Below are 14,420 nucleotides of genomic sequence, written 5' to 3'. Positions count from 1 at the left end.
GGGTGATGTGCCTGTCATGGTTGAATAGCTTGTGTGACCTGTGAGTTGTGGGTGTGCAGCTTGCAACAGTGCTAATATGTGAGGGTGAGAGGAAGCATCTGATTGGAAGAGTTGAGTACTGATTGAAAGGGTTGATTGGTAGGTGGGTGATGGGGCTGTCGTGCATAGAGCAGTAGATGCGGCCAGTGGTAGAACATGCCACTTGACAGTTGACCTCATGCACCTTGACCACTGATAAGCATTGAAATTCTTCCTGGACTGCTTCCATGTTTGTGGTGCTATGCACCTGGCATTGATTTCATCCCCTTCTGCCTCCCACTGCCTCTTGAGTATATGTCTGGAAGGCCTCTTGCCTCCCTGCGGATATAGGATGCCCCTCCTTCTGTCCACCTCTTGTACCATGGCCTCTAACAGCAGAGAACCTTGGTGCACGCTCTCTCACAGGCCTGGTACAAACTCAGATTGGCAGATTGGTGAGGTCTGGCGTGCAGATTGGAAAATGTGGGATTTAGTAGTGCTCAACCTTTATTCAATGCCTTAACATAGCTCAAAAGTTTGCAAACATAGGGATGGGACCAGCATCTGTGAGTGAAATGTCTGATCTCCGTTCAGACTCCGTGTGCACCTGTATCTTATTTTTTGCAAATAAGAGGTGCAGGCTGCCTTTAAGAGGTGCGAGCCACTCACGATATCTGGGCCCCCCTGCTGGTGAGCAGTCACTGAACAACGCAGCTAGGCCTGGCTGCTCACGCTGGAACCAAGTAAGTGATCAGGCAGCACGAATCTCACGTGCTGTCTGCATCGGAATGACCAGCCGAGGATTAATCGTGCATCGCGACCCCCGCACCCAGATTCAGCAGTTACCGAATTTAACCCCCGCAAGTGTGGTCTGACCAGGGTTCTATACAAGTTTAACAGAACCTCTTTGCTTTTCAATTCTATCACCAGTGGCTCGTTGGTCTAGGGGTATGATTCTTGCTTTGGGCGTTTCAATGATTAATATGCGAGAGGTCCTGGATTCAAATCTAGGACGAGCCCTGCCACATTACCATTTTCAGGGGTCACAGTCTCAGGATACAGCGTATGCCATTTAGAATCTGAGATGAGAAGAAATTTCTTCACTCAGAGGGTGGTGAACCTGTGGAATTCTCTACCACAGAAAGCAGCAGAGGCCAAGTCATTAAATATATTCAAGAAGGAGATAGATATATTTCTTAATGATCAAGGGATATGGGGAAAAAGCGGGAACAGGGTACTGAGTTAGACGATCAGCCATGATCATTTTGAATGGCGGATCAGGCCTGAGGGGCCGAATGGCCTACTCTTGCTCCTATTTTCTATGTTTCTATTCCTCTAGAAATGAACCCCAGTGCTTGATTTGCCTTTTTATGGCCTTATTAACCTCCGTCGATACTTTTAGTGATTTGTGTATCTGTACTTCTGGAGCCCTTTGCTCATCTATCCTATTTAGACTTTTATTATCCAAGCATTATGTGGCCTCCTTATTCTTCCTACCAAAATGCACCACCTCACACTTATCTATATTGAAATTCATTTGCCAATTACATGCCCATTCTTCAAGTTTATTGACATCCTCTTGCATTCTGACACATTCTTCCTTTGTATTAATTACACCGCCCAATTTGGTGTCGTTCGCAAATTTTGAAATTGTACATCCGAATCCCAAATCCAAATCGTTAATGTAAATTGTGAACAACAGTGGTCCCAGTACCGATCCCTGTGGACCACCACTTCCCACTTTTTACCAGTCTGAGTAGCTACCCTTAACCCCTACTCTCTCTGTTTTGTAGCCAACTTGCTTTCCATTCTGCTACTTGTCCCTTGACTCCACATGCTCTGACCTTAGCCATGAGTCTACAATGCGGTACCTTATCGAAGGCCTTTTGAAAATCCAAATGTATTACATCTACTGCAGTGTCCTTGTCTACTCTTTCTGTTGCTTCTTCAAAGAATTCAATAAGGCTGGTCAAGCATGACTTTCCCTTCTGAAATCCGTGCTGACTATTCTTTATTATATTTTGGTTCTCTATTTTTCTATTACATCTTTGGGTAAAGATTCCATTATCTTTCCTACCACCGACGTTAAGCTAACTGGTTTATAGTCCCCTGGACTCGTTCTATCTCCCTTTTTAAATATAGGAAGCACATTAGCTGTCCGCCAGTCCTCTGGCACTATTCCCTTTTCTAATGAATTTTTATATATATGTAATAGTGCCTGTGCTATCTCTTCCCTAACTTCCTTTAATATTCGTGGATGCAATCCATTCGGACCAGGGGTTAGCCTCTCTCAAAGTTTGATTAGTTTATCAATTATCTCCCCCTTTCTATCTTAAATGTTTTTATATCTTTTTTGATCTCTTCTTCTAACATCATGCCCACCTTGTTAGTATCTCTGGTAAATACTGAGGCAAAGTAACTATTCAAAATTTCTGCCATTTCGCTGTCATTACCTGTGAGTTTATCTTGTGAATTCATTTGTGGCCCTATCCCTATCCTGATTTTTCTTTTGTTATTTATGTATCTGTAGAATATTTTACGATTTCTTTTTATATTCCTTGATAATTTAATTTCATAGTTCCTCTTTGCTTTCCTGATTGTTTATTTGACTTCTTTCCTAACCTCTTCGTATTTCCTTTTGTCGTCCTTTCCATTATTGTCTATGTACTTAAGAGTATGCCGTTTTCTTTAGTTTCAATTTTACCCTTGTCTCTTTATTCATCCATGGTGTTTCATTATTGGCTACTTTGTTCTTCCTTTTTAGAAGAATATATTTCTCCTGAACCCTATTGGTCACAGTTTTAAATATTTCCCACTGTTGTACTATCTCTTTGTCTGTCAAAATTTTTTTCCAGTTTACCTTCCCTAGTTCTGTTCTCATCTCTTCAAATTAACTTTTTTCCAATCTATTACTTTGATCTTGGTCTTACTTATGTCTTTCTCAATCATTATTTTAAACCTTATTATGTTATGATCACTACTGCCTAGATGTTCCCCTATGCCTACTTCTCTTATCTGCTCTGGTTCATTTCCCATTACTAGATCCAGCAGTGATGCTTCTCTTGTTGTGCTTCTCACACACTAGATAAGAAAGGAGTCCTGTACACACTTTAAAAACTCCATTCTCTTTTCCCCTTTCCCTACCTCTTCGTGGCAGTTTATTTGGGGTAGTTAAAATCTCCCATGATTATTTTTCGATATTTTTTACTCAATTCATAGATTTGTCTGCATATTTCATCCTCCATTTCCCTTCCAATATTAGGTGCTCTGTAGAATATACCCATTAATGTGATCGATTACTTTTTATCCTTTGTCTCAATCCATATGGATTCTGTTTCTATCTTAATGTTATGTCTCTTTTTTCTATTGCCGTAATGTAGTCTCTAATTAGTACAGCTACCCCACCCCACCTTCTTCCTTCCTTAGCCTTTCTAAATACGTGATATCCTGCAATATTTAACTGCCAGTCCTGTTCCTTATGTGGCCATGTTTTAGTTATCCCTACCACATCTGGTTCCTTGCTATAAATTATTGCCTCCCATTCCCCCATTTTGTTTCGGATGCTGTGCACATTGCTGTACAGGCAATTTAATTTGTTTTTAATAATTGTTCCCCTCACTTTATTTTTAACAGTCATTTAGTACTTATGTTCTATAACTGTATTTGTTGCCTCGCCGTTTATGTTACCCTTATTCCTTACCTTGGCCTGACCTTTACTCTCATTTCCTATTTCTTTTTTCTTCAGACTTATCTTATCTTCACCAGATCTTATCCAATCTTTCTTTCCCTCTCTTTATTTCTCTTTCTGTACCTGATTTGACATTTAATTCACCCACCCACCTTCTCACTCCTTCCTCCATTTATTTCTCAATCTTCAAATCTCATTGGTTAAGGTGATGCACTATTGGTCCCATCATTCACCAAGGTCTCAGACGCCCTGTTGCCCGTTATCAGCTCGCACTTCCAGCAAAACAATTCTGAACTGAAGGGTGCAGGAAAAAGTCTAGCTAACCGGGCATGCACCGAGATGCCCCGCTCCGGCACATTCTGGCCCAAAATGTGGAACGAAATGAAAGAAGAAACTCAGTTATTAGAAAACAAGTGCCACCACTGAGCAATCAGTTTGTTTACATCAAGGATTTCTTGCTTGCAATACAGAAATTCCCAACAATATTCCTTTAACTAGTTTCAACTCTGTGGTGATTACACATATTCAGTCTGCATAATGTGAATGACGCTCCCTCATAAATTGGGAAGCAATGTTCAAGACAAATCCATTTGAGTAATCAGCAGTTACTGAGAGTGGGTGACATACCAACACACGGAAAGCATCTGGAAGCCTCAAGCACAGGGAACAAAGGATGCAACGGTAGTGGGAAGTAACCCTTTAATTTGTTGATGCTGTCACTGATATTACTGATTATATACGGGGTATTCAAATAGTTGTTGAACTCATTATGCCACTTGTATCTGCTGCTGATCTAAAACACAAGGAAACTGCTCATTTGTACTGTGTGCTTCTGAACTGCCTCTGGGAAGAAACAATATGCTTATCTGAAAAACAGATTCAGGGTCCTCATAGGGTGTACGTCTCACTCATTTGTCTTCTTTAAAGCCGCGAAAAAATCAGCCTTGCCTATCCAACAGGAATGTTATTTAGTGCAAATGCCTTTTGAAGTATTACTATTTCCTCTGAAAAGCCAGATACGCCACACTTGAGCTGGGCCTAAGTACGATACTTAAAGCTGTCACATAAGAGAGCCAAAGACAAAACCCTGTTGTTTTCAGCCCTCATTTTAACTGGTATCTCTTTATCATTTAAATTTATTCACGATGTAAATTTCATAAGGGTGTGGTAAAATAATTCCAGCATTGTTACACCATTCCTCATCATACTGAAATCGGTATTTACTTGGATTCAACAGCTTTATTGAGTACCATATATAGATGCTAGCAGCCAATGCACTTGTAACTCAGGGCCTCTCTCTCTCTCGTGCTTGTTTACATCCCACTTTTTAGTTCAAGCCTTCCCGTTTAGCTAAAAGGGCACAGCTTTCCACAGCCAACGACAATGTTGCTTCTAGTCTGCATATTACCCAATGCAAGTCCTTCACCCATGGCCTATTTAACAGGAATTTTATTTTCTGAAAAAAAGAACATCCTTGAGATCTGAACTTCCAAACGCAAATAAAATCTTCACTTGCAAGACACCATTCTGGGACAAAGTTCTTGAGAACTGTTGGGGGAGGGGGAAGGAAGGTTGCAGGGTACTGGAGGCAATGAAACACGAATGTAACTATTACAAGGCAGACTACCTTGAGCATCCAGTCATTGGAAATGGCTCTATTGTACTAGATGAGAATAGGCAAAATCAACACACCGAGGGTGGCCAAACTGGAATGGGATTAAAACTCAGGATGTGAGTCCAGCACTGTACTCCCTCTGAAGAAATCTTTTACAATCTCAGTCTGTGCTGAGTTAGCCAATGCCACCTGAGGCCTCAGCACCTCTGAGCAATGGAGGGGAGAAATCTGCCAGGGTTTCTATTTCTGATCACTACTCAGCAACTGCTGTTGGATGATGGCAGGATCAGACTCAATTGATATGCCTTCCATGGTCGAATACGTTGCTGGCACTTGGGGGGGGGGGTGAATTTCCTCTGGGGTTCTCCCACTTGTTTACCATAATTTCAGCGGAAGCGCCACAGAAACCCCAGGAGAACGATGTAAAGGTCACTTACGTTGTTTTCCCGGGATTCCCGCGGCTCTTTCGTGGAAAATCACCCCCTCAATGTCTAGACTGGCACGTGAAGAACGGTCACTCAGACAAAATACGGGAGAACTACCAGCCGAATCCCAGCAGGACAGGACAGGATAGGTCAGGAGGAGAGAAATTAGGGAAATAGAAAAAAGAAGAGGGAACGTGACCCTCAGTTAAAAAAAAGATTTAATAAAAAGAGAAATTGTTTGCAAACCTGCTGGTGCACTGTGTTTGTGGTACAGCAGGTGGATGCATTCAGGGGTTAGAAACACTGCATTAATGGTGGGTTCTCAATGGTTATTCCTTCAATGATGAATTCCCAACTGGAAATGAAGCACCTTCCTAGAAGGTGGAAAAACTGCAAGAAGAGACAACCCACCCTCATATTTATTCTTAGTGTCTGGTTTAAGACAGGCATGGGGAAAAGCCTGTGAACTGGTTGCATCTTGCCCTGGTTCTTATACAGAGGTACTTACGGAACTGGGAAAATGAAACAATTACAAAAAAAATCCAGGGGAACCCAATAAACATTTTCAACCTCTATTAGATATTCTCACCTTTGCCAGTCTATTGGCTCCCTCACCCACTACACAGTAAAACAGTGAGGAGCCTATGAGACTTCAACTTCAAAAAGAGATGTAATACTCTCCAAGAGTTTAAAAATGCACCTATACTCCGCCTGCCTTCTCTAAATCACCTGCTCGCACGCTCTTGTCTTTTGTGAGCCCTTCAATATTTCCCATTGCCAGTGTCTGTTTGAATTGTTTTAATTACCTGACCACAATTGCTTTTGTTTTACATTTTATTAAGATGATACTGAAGTATTATTACTGATGCCCCTGCTTCAAAGTCAGCCCCAGCACATAAACCCTCAAACACGCACACGCACACACTGCTAGTTGGCCGAGGTTGAATTTGATAAACTGACAAGTCAATTGCTGTATAGGGATACTGCTCCCTCAAATGATTCATTCCTATATGGTCTCCAGCAGTGCAAGCAAGCCTGCAGCTGTTGTCACTAATGCAACAGAGCACAATCTCAGAGACAGTCGACTAAATGATTGAAACAAAGCAAGGCTTCGTTGTGTAAAATATAGCACATGCATTTTATATTTTTTATATGTGTGTCTACGTCAATCAAGCACACACATATATATTACATGTATCCTTGTTTGCATATTGCTGGGAGGTCTGTGCAATTTGGATTGATCGAGTGAAAAGGACTTCAGTTGGAATTAGATGCACCATGAAGACAGGTGCATAAGCGTTTAATTCTCATTAGAGCTGAAATACTCTCTCCCCTTTCCTTTAAACAAAGATTTGAATTTAGAATGCAGATCACAGCATGGCCTCAAACTGGACAGACTGAAATAAATTGACTTGCTGATGATCCAATTGCTGATGACTCTGAAGCACACGTGCATAGTGTACAGTAATTATTATTCGGTTGAAACCATGCAGGTTACCTATTAAAGCCAGTGCAACATCTTATTTGGATATCTTTTCTTTAATGAATTAAGTTCACAGGTGGAAAGACATCTTTTGGGTTATTCCTTTAAAGGTCGTGTACAGAAAGCAATATTCTTGAGACAAATGGCAGAGACAAATATCTGACATTTTCCTCAATGTAAGCCTGTATTAAAGCTTCAACAAAATGCCCTCCTTCCTACTTTGTCTTCTCACTTTTATCTAACAAATAGGAACATTATGATATATAGCTTAATACGGATAGTCAATGACCAAAAGATTTTTTTTAGTTATCATTTTTTGCCAGAGTTAAATGTCATTACCATAGATGGTGTATAGGGGGGATGGGGAAGAGCTGATATAGAGGCTGAGGACTGCGACTGAGATTCTGCCAAGAGTTCACTTCATCTAATCAATTGCTTTCAGATGGTTGAAACACAATTTGGAATGTATGATATCTCATTTTTAAATAAAGCAATAGGCACAAGACCTGAAAGGTAATGGATCCAATCACTGATCTGTGCTGAATTAGCTTGTCCCAGCGAGGGCGGCGGCAGGGGACTCTACAATCGGTCTCTGTGCCCTGGGCAAAGGAAAAAACAACCAGGAGGTCCTTATCGTTATCCACAGACCCCTACTAGAAAGTGCACACGTGGAGTAGTCAGGCAAGGTTGTGATATCCATATAGTCGAGAAGCCTGTTTGACACTCACTGCCTAGGCTCACACATCAAGAAGGGCAACTTGGATGAGGACCCACAGGGCTACTAGGGTCCAGGAACCCTACCACAGAATAAGTCAGGAGAGGAAGGGAAGAGATCGGAAGGGGGAAAAAAAGCAATATATACAAGTAAAGTAATGAAGAATGGTTTCTGAACAGATAATAATCAGAGGTAAACTTCTGCGTTTTGTTAAGCACTCCAATGGTACACTACTGCTAATTGGTCTCAACCGAAACCCTAGGGAATTGCAGATGAATACTTTTGGCCACTAATGTACCTGCAATTATGCAACCTGAAACTGTGACTGTGTCAATTCCGCTCGGGTTAAAAATGTTAAGATGCCACTTGAACAAGAATCTATTTGCATGTGCGACCATTTCAAAATACTGTAGCCGTGTAAACTAGGGAAAGCTGTTAGTGTAAGAAAAGCTTAAGCTGGAGATCAGCTGCTGTTTCCAATCTGCTTGGGCTAGTAAGTTCACACTCCAGTTGAGAAATGGTAAAGACATGGCTGTGAATGTATGAAGCGTTTCAATATGGCAAAGTCAAGTCCTTAATAATCATGCCCAGTACCTATTCTGGTGCCATCTGAAAGTGCAATGTGCTGGGATTATAAAATGCTGCAGCACTGAGGGGCAGAATGCCACTTCGTTCCCCAGAATCTCCACATGACAATTCCCCAAACTCAGTCAGCTCAGTTGGAGTAAGAAACAACAAAGGGGGCTGATTTTCATTTCTAGTGCACTTCGGGCAGGCGGTCAATAGCGAAAGGCCCAAATTATTCTCCTAGCTGGGTCTCATTTGAATGTGATGATCGAGCTGTCAGCACATCTCACCGATCGAGGGTTGGGGGGGAAGAGGAGGGAAATCCGACAGCTCCTTGGTGGATATGAGTTGGAAGTGTTCCCTTAAAGGGGGAAGGCAATCCCACGGGGGTGGGCCACTGAGCAACCGGGAGTGGCCCTGCAGGAGCATTCATGCATTCTGGCCCCACAAGAATCAGCACCACGGGCTTTCTTCCAGTGGATTTGTAGTGACCTGCGATGGCCCTTTAAGGACCGCTGTTTAGGCCACTCTAAGTCCGTTACCAGTGGGTGGAGTGTGTATGGTCACGCCTGCTCTTGTGCAAATTGTGTTTGTGCAGCTGCATAAAGGTGAAAATCCTGGCTCTAATTTTTGTTTAACGCACAGGTTACCCACCACAGTTACAGACAAAATGACCTATTCACATCAAGGTGCTAGCTCAACAGAGAAGGTTGAGAGGATTTGATGAAATAAATATTGTGTTCCTGTATATGTGTTACAGGTATTCAGGAAAACAATTTTGTTTCCATACAATCAAGTCCCGATTTTAACCCTGTCCGCCTGGTGTAAATGGTATGGGCAGTGTTAAAATGGCAGTCAGACACTGCCTGCTGCATTCCCGATGCGTTCTGGCCTGTCGTCACATTTACCCTGCCGATTTGAGTCGCGGGAAAGATGCCCACTGCAGGCTGACGGATTCCTCATCAATATTCAAAAGTTGGCATCCAATGGCATAATTTGGACCCCGACCCGATTTTAACGAAGAATCACTGAATATTCCCGGAGCCGCTCGGCGGGATTGGGGCCAGAAGAGGCCTGTGAGTTTTGTTTTTTAATTTTATTCAACCTTCCCTTGTGGGCCAGGAGGACCAGGAGAGCTCCTGGCTCCACAAGGAAACCTTGGGCCTCCTCTGCCTCGGGCTTCCCCACCCTCACGCACCCCTGACTGCGAAGCCCTCCCGACTCCGAACACCACCACCCCCCCCAACCTTTCCCCGATCAATTTACCTGACTGCGGAGATCAGTTCCCTTGGATCCCTGGTGGCTGCCTCCTGCTGCCCAAAATCCTGCTCCCACCATCTTCAGCTGCTTCATCAATGACCTTCCCTCAATCATAAGGTCAGAAATGGGGATGTTCACTGATGATTGCACAGTGTTCAGTTCCATTCGCAACCCCTCAAATAATGAAGCAGTCCGAGCCCGCATGCAGCAAGACCTGGACAACATCCAGGCTTGGGCTCATGAGTGGCAAGTAACATTCGTGCCAGACAACTGCCAGGCAATGACAATCTCCAACAAGAGAGAGTCTAACCACCTCCCCTTGACATTCAATGGCATTACCATCGCCAAATCCCCCACCATCAACATCCTGGGGATCACCATTGACCAGAATCTTAACTGGACCAGCCATATAAATACTGTGGCTACAAGAGCAGGTCAGAGGCTGGGTATTCTGCGGCGAGTGACTCACCTCCTGACTCCCCAAAGCCTTTCCACCATCTACAAGGCACAAGTCAGGAGTGTGATGGACTACTCTCCACTTGCCTGGATGAGTGCAGATCCAACAACACTCAAGAAGCTCGACACCATCCAGGACAAAGCAGCCAGCTTGATTGGCACCCCATCCACCACCCTAAACATTCACTTCCTTCACCACCGGCGCACAGTGGCTGCAGTGTGCACCATCCACAGGATGCACTGCAGCAACTCGCCAAGGCTTCTTCGACAGCACCTCCCAAACCCGTGACCTCTATCACCTAGAAGGACAAGAGCAGCAGGCACATGGGAACAACATCATCTGCACGTTCCCCTCCAAGTCACACACCGTCCCGACTTGGAAATATATCGCCGTTCCTTCATCGTCGCTGGGTCAAAATCCTGGAACTTCCTTCCTAACAGCACTGTGGGAGAACCTTCATCACACGGACTGCAGCGGTTCAAGAAGGCAGCTCACCACCACCTTCTCAAGGGCAATTAGGGATGGGCAATAAATGCCGGCCTAGCAAGCGACGCCCACATCCCATGAACGAATTTTTTAAAACCCGCCGGCCTCCTCGTCACTCCCGCTGGCGTCTTCATGGGCATTTCCCACTCACCCCGGCCCCCACCGTCACACTCCTGCCCCGGTTAAAATTGGAGCTTTAGTTACCACTGATTGAACTATATACCAGACACCAGAACATTTTAAAATCAGACCATCATTCAACAAATTTATTATTGACCAAAATTTAAATCAATAAACTGGTTGATGCTTGTGAATTGCTGGAAGTGCTCAAACTCTACTGTTGGAGTAGAACCACTCTAGTTGACAAATTGTGATTGTTTTACTCCTCGCTGTATAGGGCTCCAGTGACACAGAGAGGCAGATTTCGGCAGTGAGTCCTTTCACGCCTCAGTAATGAAGTTCCAAAAGATAAAACATAAAGAGAATGTCATGTTACATATGGGAGTCCAGAAATCAAGTGGCCACACCACCGGCGATTTGGAAGCAGCTTGCAAACTTAAAAGGGACAAAACAAATCAACCACAGAGCCCCTCGCCGTATCTGAGCAGCTCTGTCATTCTGAGTCCAGCAGCAGAGGAATGGTTGATTGGGTGCGTCATCACTGCTCCCCCCAGTCTGCTAACAATACTCACTTAAGGTCATAGTTCAAAACATCATTTGCTCTTTAGTTTAAAAACAGACTTGGAAAGTGACACATTTGGAGAATTTTGACAAATTAGTGAAGTAGTATGGGCTAAATGATATTTATTTTAATAAAGATCAGGCCTTCATTCAGGTCATTCACAAGTTATAGTAATGTGAGAAGATCATGCAATATTTACTACCACTGTCTGTAATTTTTGTAGTGCTAGAAAGGAATGCTCCTTCAGTGCTTTCATATCCCTCACAAGAGATATTCCTGATCATATACTTACAACTCAGCAGCATTTTATTTGACCAAGATTAACAGGTCTAGAGAAAAAATTACAAAGTTCAGAGTCTGACTTCAGGGTAAAAAGCCTCCCTCATTGACATCAGTGAATCACAGGAATGGCAGAGGGATAGTCCGAGACACACATATGGAGGAGAGGCTGAAAGAGAGTGATACAGAGAGAGAGAGAAAGAGATAAAAACATACACACAGAGAGTGAAAAAAAGGTTGAAAGAGAACAAGACACAGAGAAAGAGAGGCAGGGAAGAAAGAGAGAAGCAGACACTGAGAGACGGAGACAGACAGAGTGAGAGACACAGCAGTCGTCATGAGCTCCTTAACACAGTAAATGCAAGGCTGCAGGATTGCTCTGCGGGCCCCTTAGTGATTGATTTCAGTAATGACAGGGCTTTGTGACTTTTCAGTAGCGAGTAATAGCTGGGTGAATGGGGAGAGGAAGGCCCTTGCTGCGCAAATGAATTACTAATGAATCTGCCGTTCTTTAAAGGACAATGCTTTCCTGGTTTGTCCCTTTTTAATTTCTCTACCACACCGTGTCATCAGAATATTGAAAGTGCTCTCTGCTAAGCACCATTTATCGGTTAGTAGTCCAGTTTAGATACTATCTACTGTGAATGGCTTTGGCTTAGGTTTAAATATAACACTCTTCCTCAAGCATTTTGAGATTTTAACACTTGAGATGCTGCCAACTGGTATCAGGAATCATTTGGAATTGCTTTGCAAGTTGAAATAGAGAGGTAGTGTAAGCCACCTCAATGGCTCAGTTAGCAATGATAAGGTGTAGCTGAGCCATACAGATCCGGACCATCCCAGGTTTGATTCAAAGTCTGTGTTGAATCAGCTGATTTCGACAAGAGCGCGAAGAATGTTATAACTGGCGCCTGGGCTAAGAAGTGGGGAAAGACTGCTCGATTTCCTGCTCCCGATCATTGCCCAGTGATACTTGCTGGAAAGTGTGCATGCACGATGATTGCTGAGGACTGGTCCAGCCTGACTGTGATCCTCCCCCCTCCTCCCTGCCAATCCTCACCATCCAGGATCACAAATGAAGAATGGCCATGTCCTGCCAGTACATATGGAAGTGTACCCCACAAGTGTTAGAGTGGATTCATGCTCACGCTGACATTTCAATACAGAACTAAAGGGGGCACTGCATTGTCAGAGGTGCCGTCATTTGGATGAAATGTTAAACTGAGCCCTCCACCTCTGCCTAGAGGTTAAAGATCCCATGATGCTACTCAAAGAAGAGCAGGAAGTTCTTTTGATGTCTTGGCCAACCAAACAGAAATAATTAACAGGGGTCATTTGTCTTATTGCTGCTTGTAGGACCTTAAATGGCTGAGGGGTTTGTCTACCGACCAACAGTGACTGTACTTCAAAATAAGTCATTTGATGTGAAGTGCCTTGGGAAATTTCTAAGAGACATGATACGGTGTAAATTTTCTCTTTCACGAAAGGAGGGTAAAACGGTGGATGGGGGAAGAATGATAAATAGCAACAATTTATCATTTTAAAAAAGGCTATTTTTAAGCCATTTCAATATTATGTACTGACTCCCTTAATTATTTATTTTTCCCAATTTTCTTTGCTCGCTTGAAAGAAGAACAACTTGCATTTATATAGCGCCATTCATGGCCCCAGGACGTCCCAAAACGCTTTACAGCCAATGAAATACTTTTGAAGTATAATCACTGTTGTAATGTGGGAAACACGGCAGCCAATTTGCACACAGCCTGCTCCCACACACAGCAATGTGGTAAATGACCAGATAATCTGTTTTTAAGTGTTGGTTGAGGGATAAATATTGGTCAGGACACCGGGGCTAACTCCCCTGCTCTTCGAAATAGTTCCATGGGATCTTTTACGTCCACCTGAGAGGCCAGACGGGACCTTGGTTTAACATCTCATCTGAGCGCTGACTCATGCTGAGGTGCAGCTCCTACATCATTGGCAGCCTTCCCAACTGGCAATTCTTCATGTGTGAGCCTAGACAGCTAATGCCAACAGGCTATTATACCACAGAGAGCATCAGATCCAAGTCTGATTCTGTCCTTCCCCCACTATCCATAGAAGTGCTCCTCGCTGGATAACAAACAGCAACAGGTACTCTGACTAAATAGGAGGTGCTGAGGCCAACTGTAATGCCCATACCAGTGACCCAGCAGAGATCAGCTAGCTCAGCACAGACCAAGGATCTAACCCAGGATCGCCCTGGTCCAGGGTTGGGGTGAGGGGAGCGGGCATAGGTTTTGCCTTGACTTGCCTCTGCAAAGCAGGGGTGTAGGCCGATGAATAAATGACCAGCGCTCCCTGGGAGCTCTCCTCCTCACCAGGAGCGTCCAATTGAGAATCAGAACGTTCAACATTTTAAAAATCTGGTGTATGAGAGGAAAAGAAAGACTTGCATTTATATAGCGCCTTTCATGACCTCAGGATGTTCCAAAGCACTTTACTGCCAATGAAAGAAAGACTTGCATCTATATAGCACCTTTCACAACCTCAAGGCGTCCCAAAGTGCTTTACAATCAATGAAGTACTTTTTTTTGAAGTATCGTCACTGTTGTAATGTAGGAATGAAGTAATTTTGAAGTGTAGTCTCTGTTGTAATGTAGGAAACACAGCAACCAATTTGCACACAGCAAGTTCCCACAAACAGCAATGAAATAAATGACCAGATCATCTGTTTTTAGGTGTTGGTTGAGAAATAAATGTTGG

At 43.5% G+C, this 14,420-nt stretch overlaps 1 protein-coding gene across 1 annotated transcript in view; it reads right to left on the bottom strand.

The window, feature by feature from the left end:
* maml3 (mastermind-like transcriptional coactivator 3) overlaps nt 1-14,420 on the bottom strand; it is a 419,116-nt gene that overhangs the window by 236,833 nt on the left and 167,863 nt on the right. The window lies entirely within an intron of this gene.

The sequence above is a fragment of the Heptranchias perlo genome, chromosome 1 (assembly GCF_035084215.1).
Source record: "Heptranchias perlo isolate sHepPer1 chromosome 1, sHepPer1.hap1, whole genome shotgun sequence".
Classification (NCBI taxonomy): Eukaryota; Metazoa; Chordata; class Chondrichthyes; order Hexanchiformes; family Hexanchidae; genus Heptranchias; species Heptranchias perlo.
The sequence above is the reverse complement of the archived record's forward strand: the minus strand, read 5'-3'. Positions and strand labels throughout refer to the sequence as shown.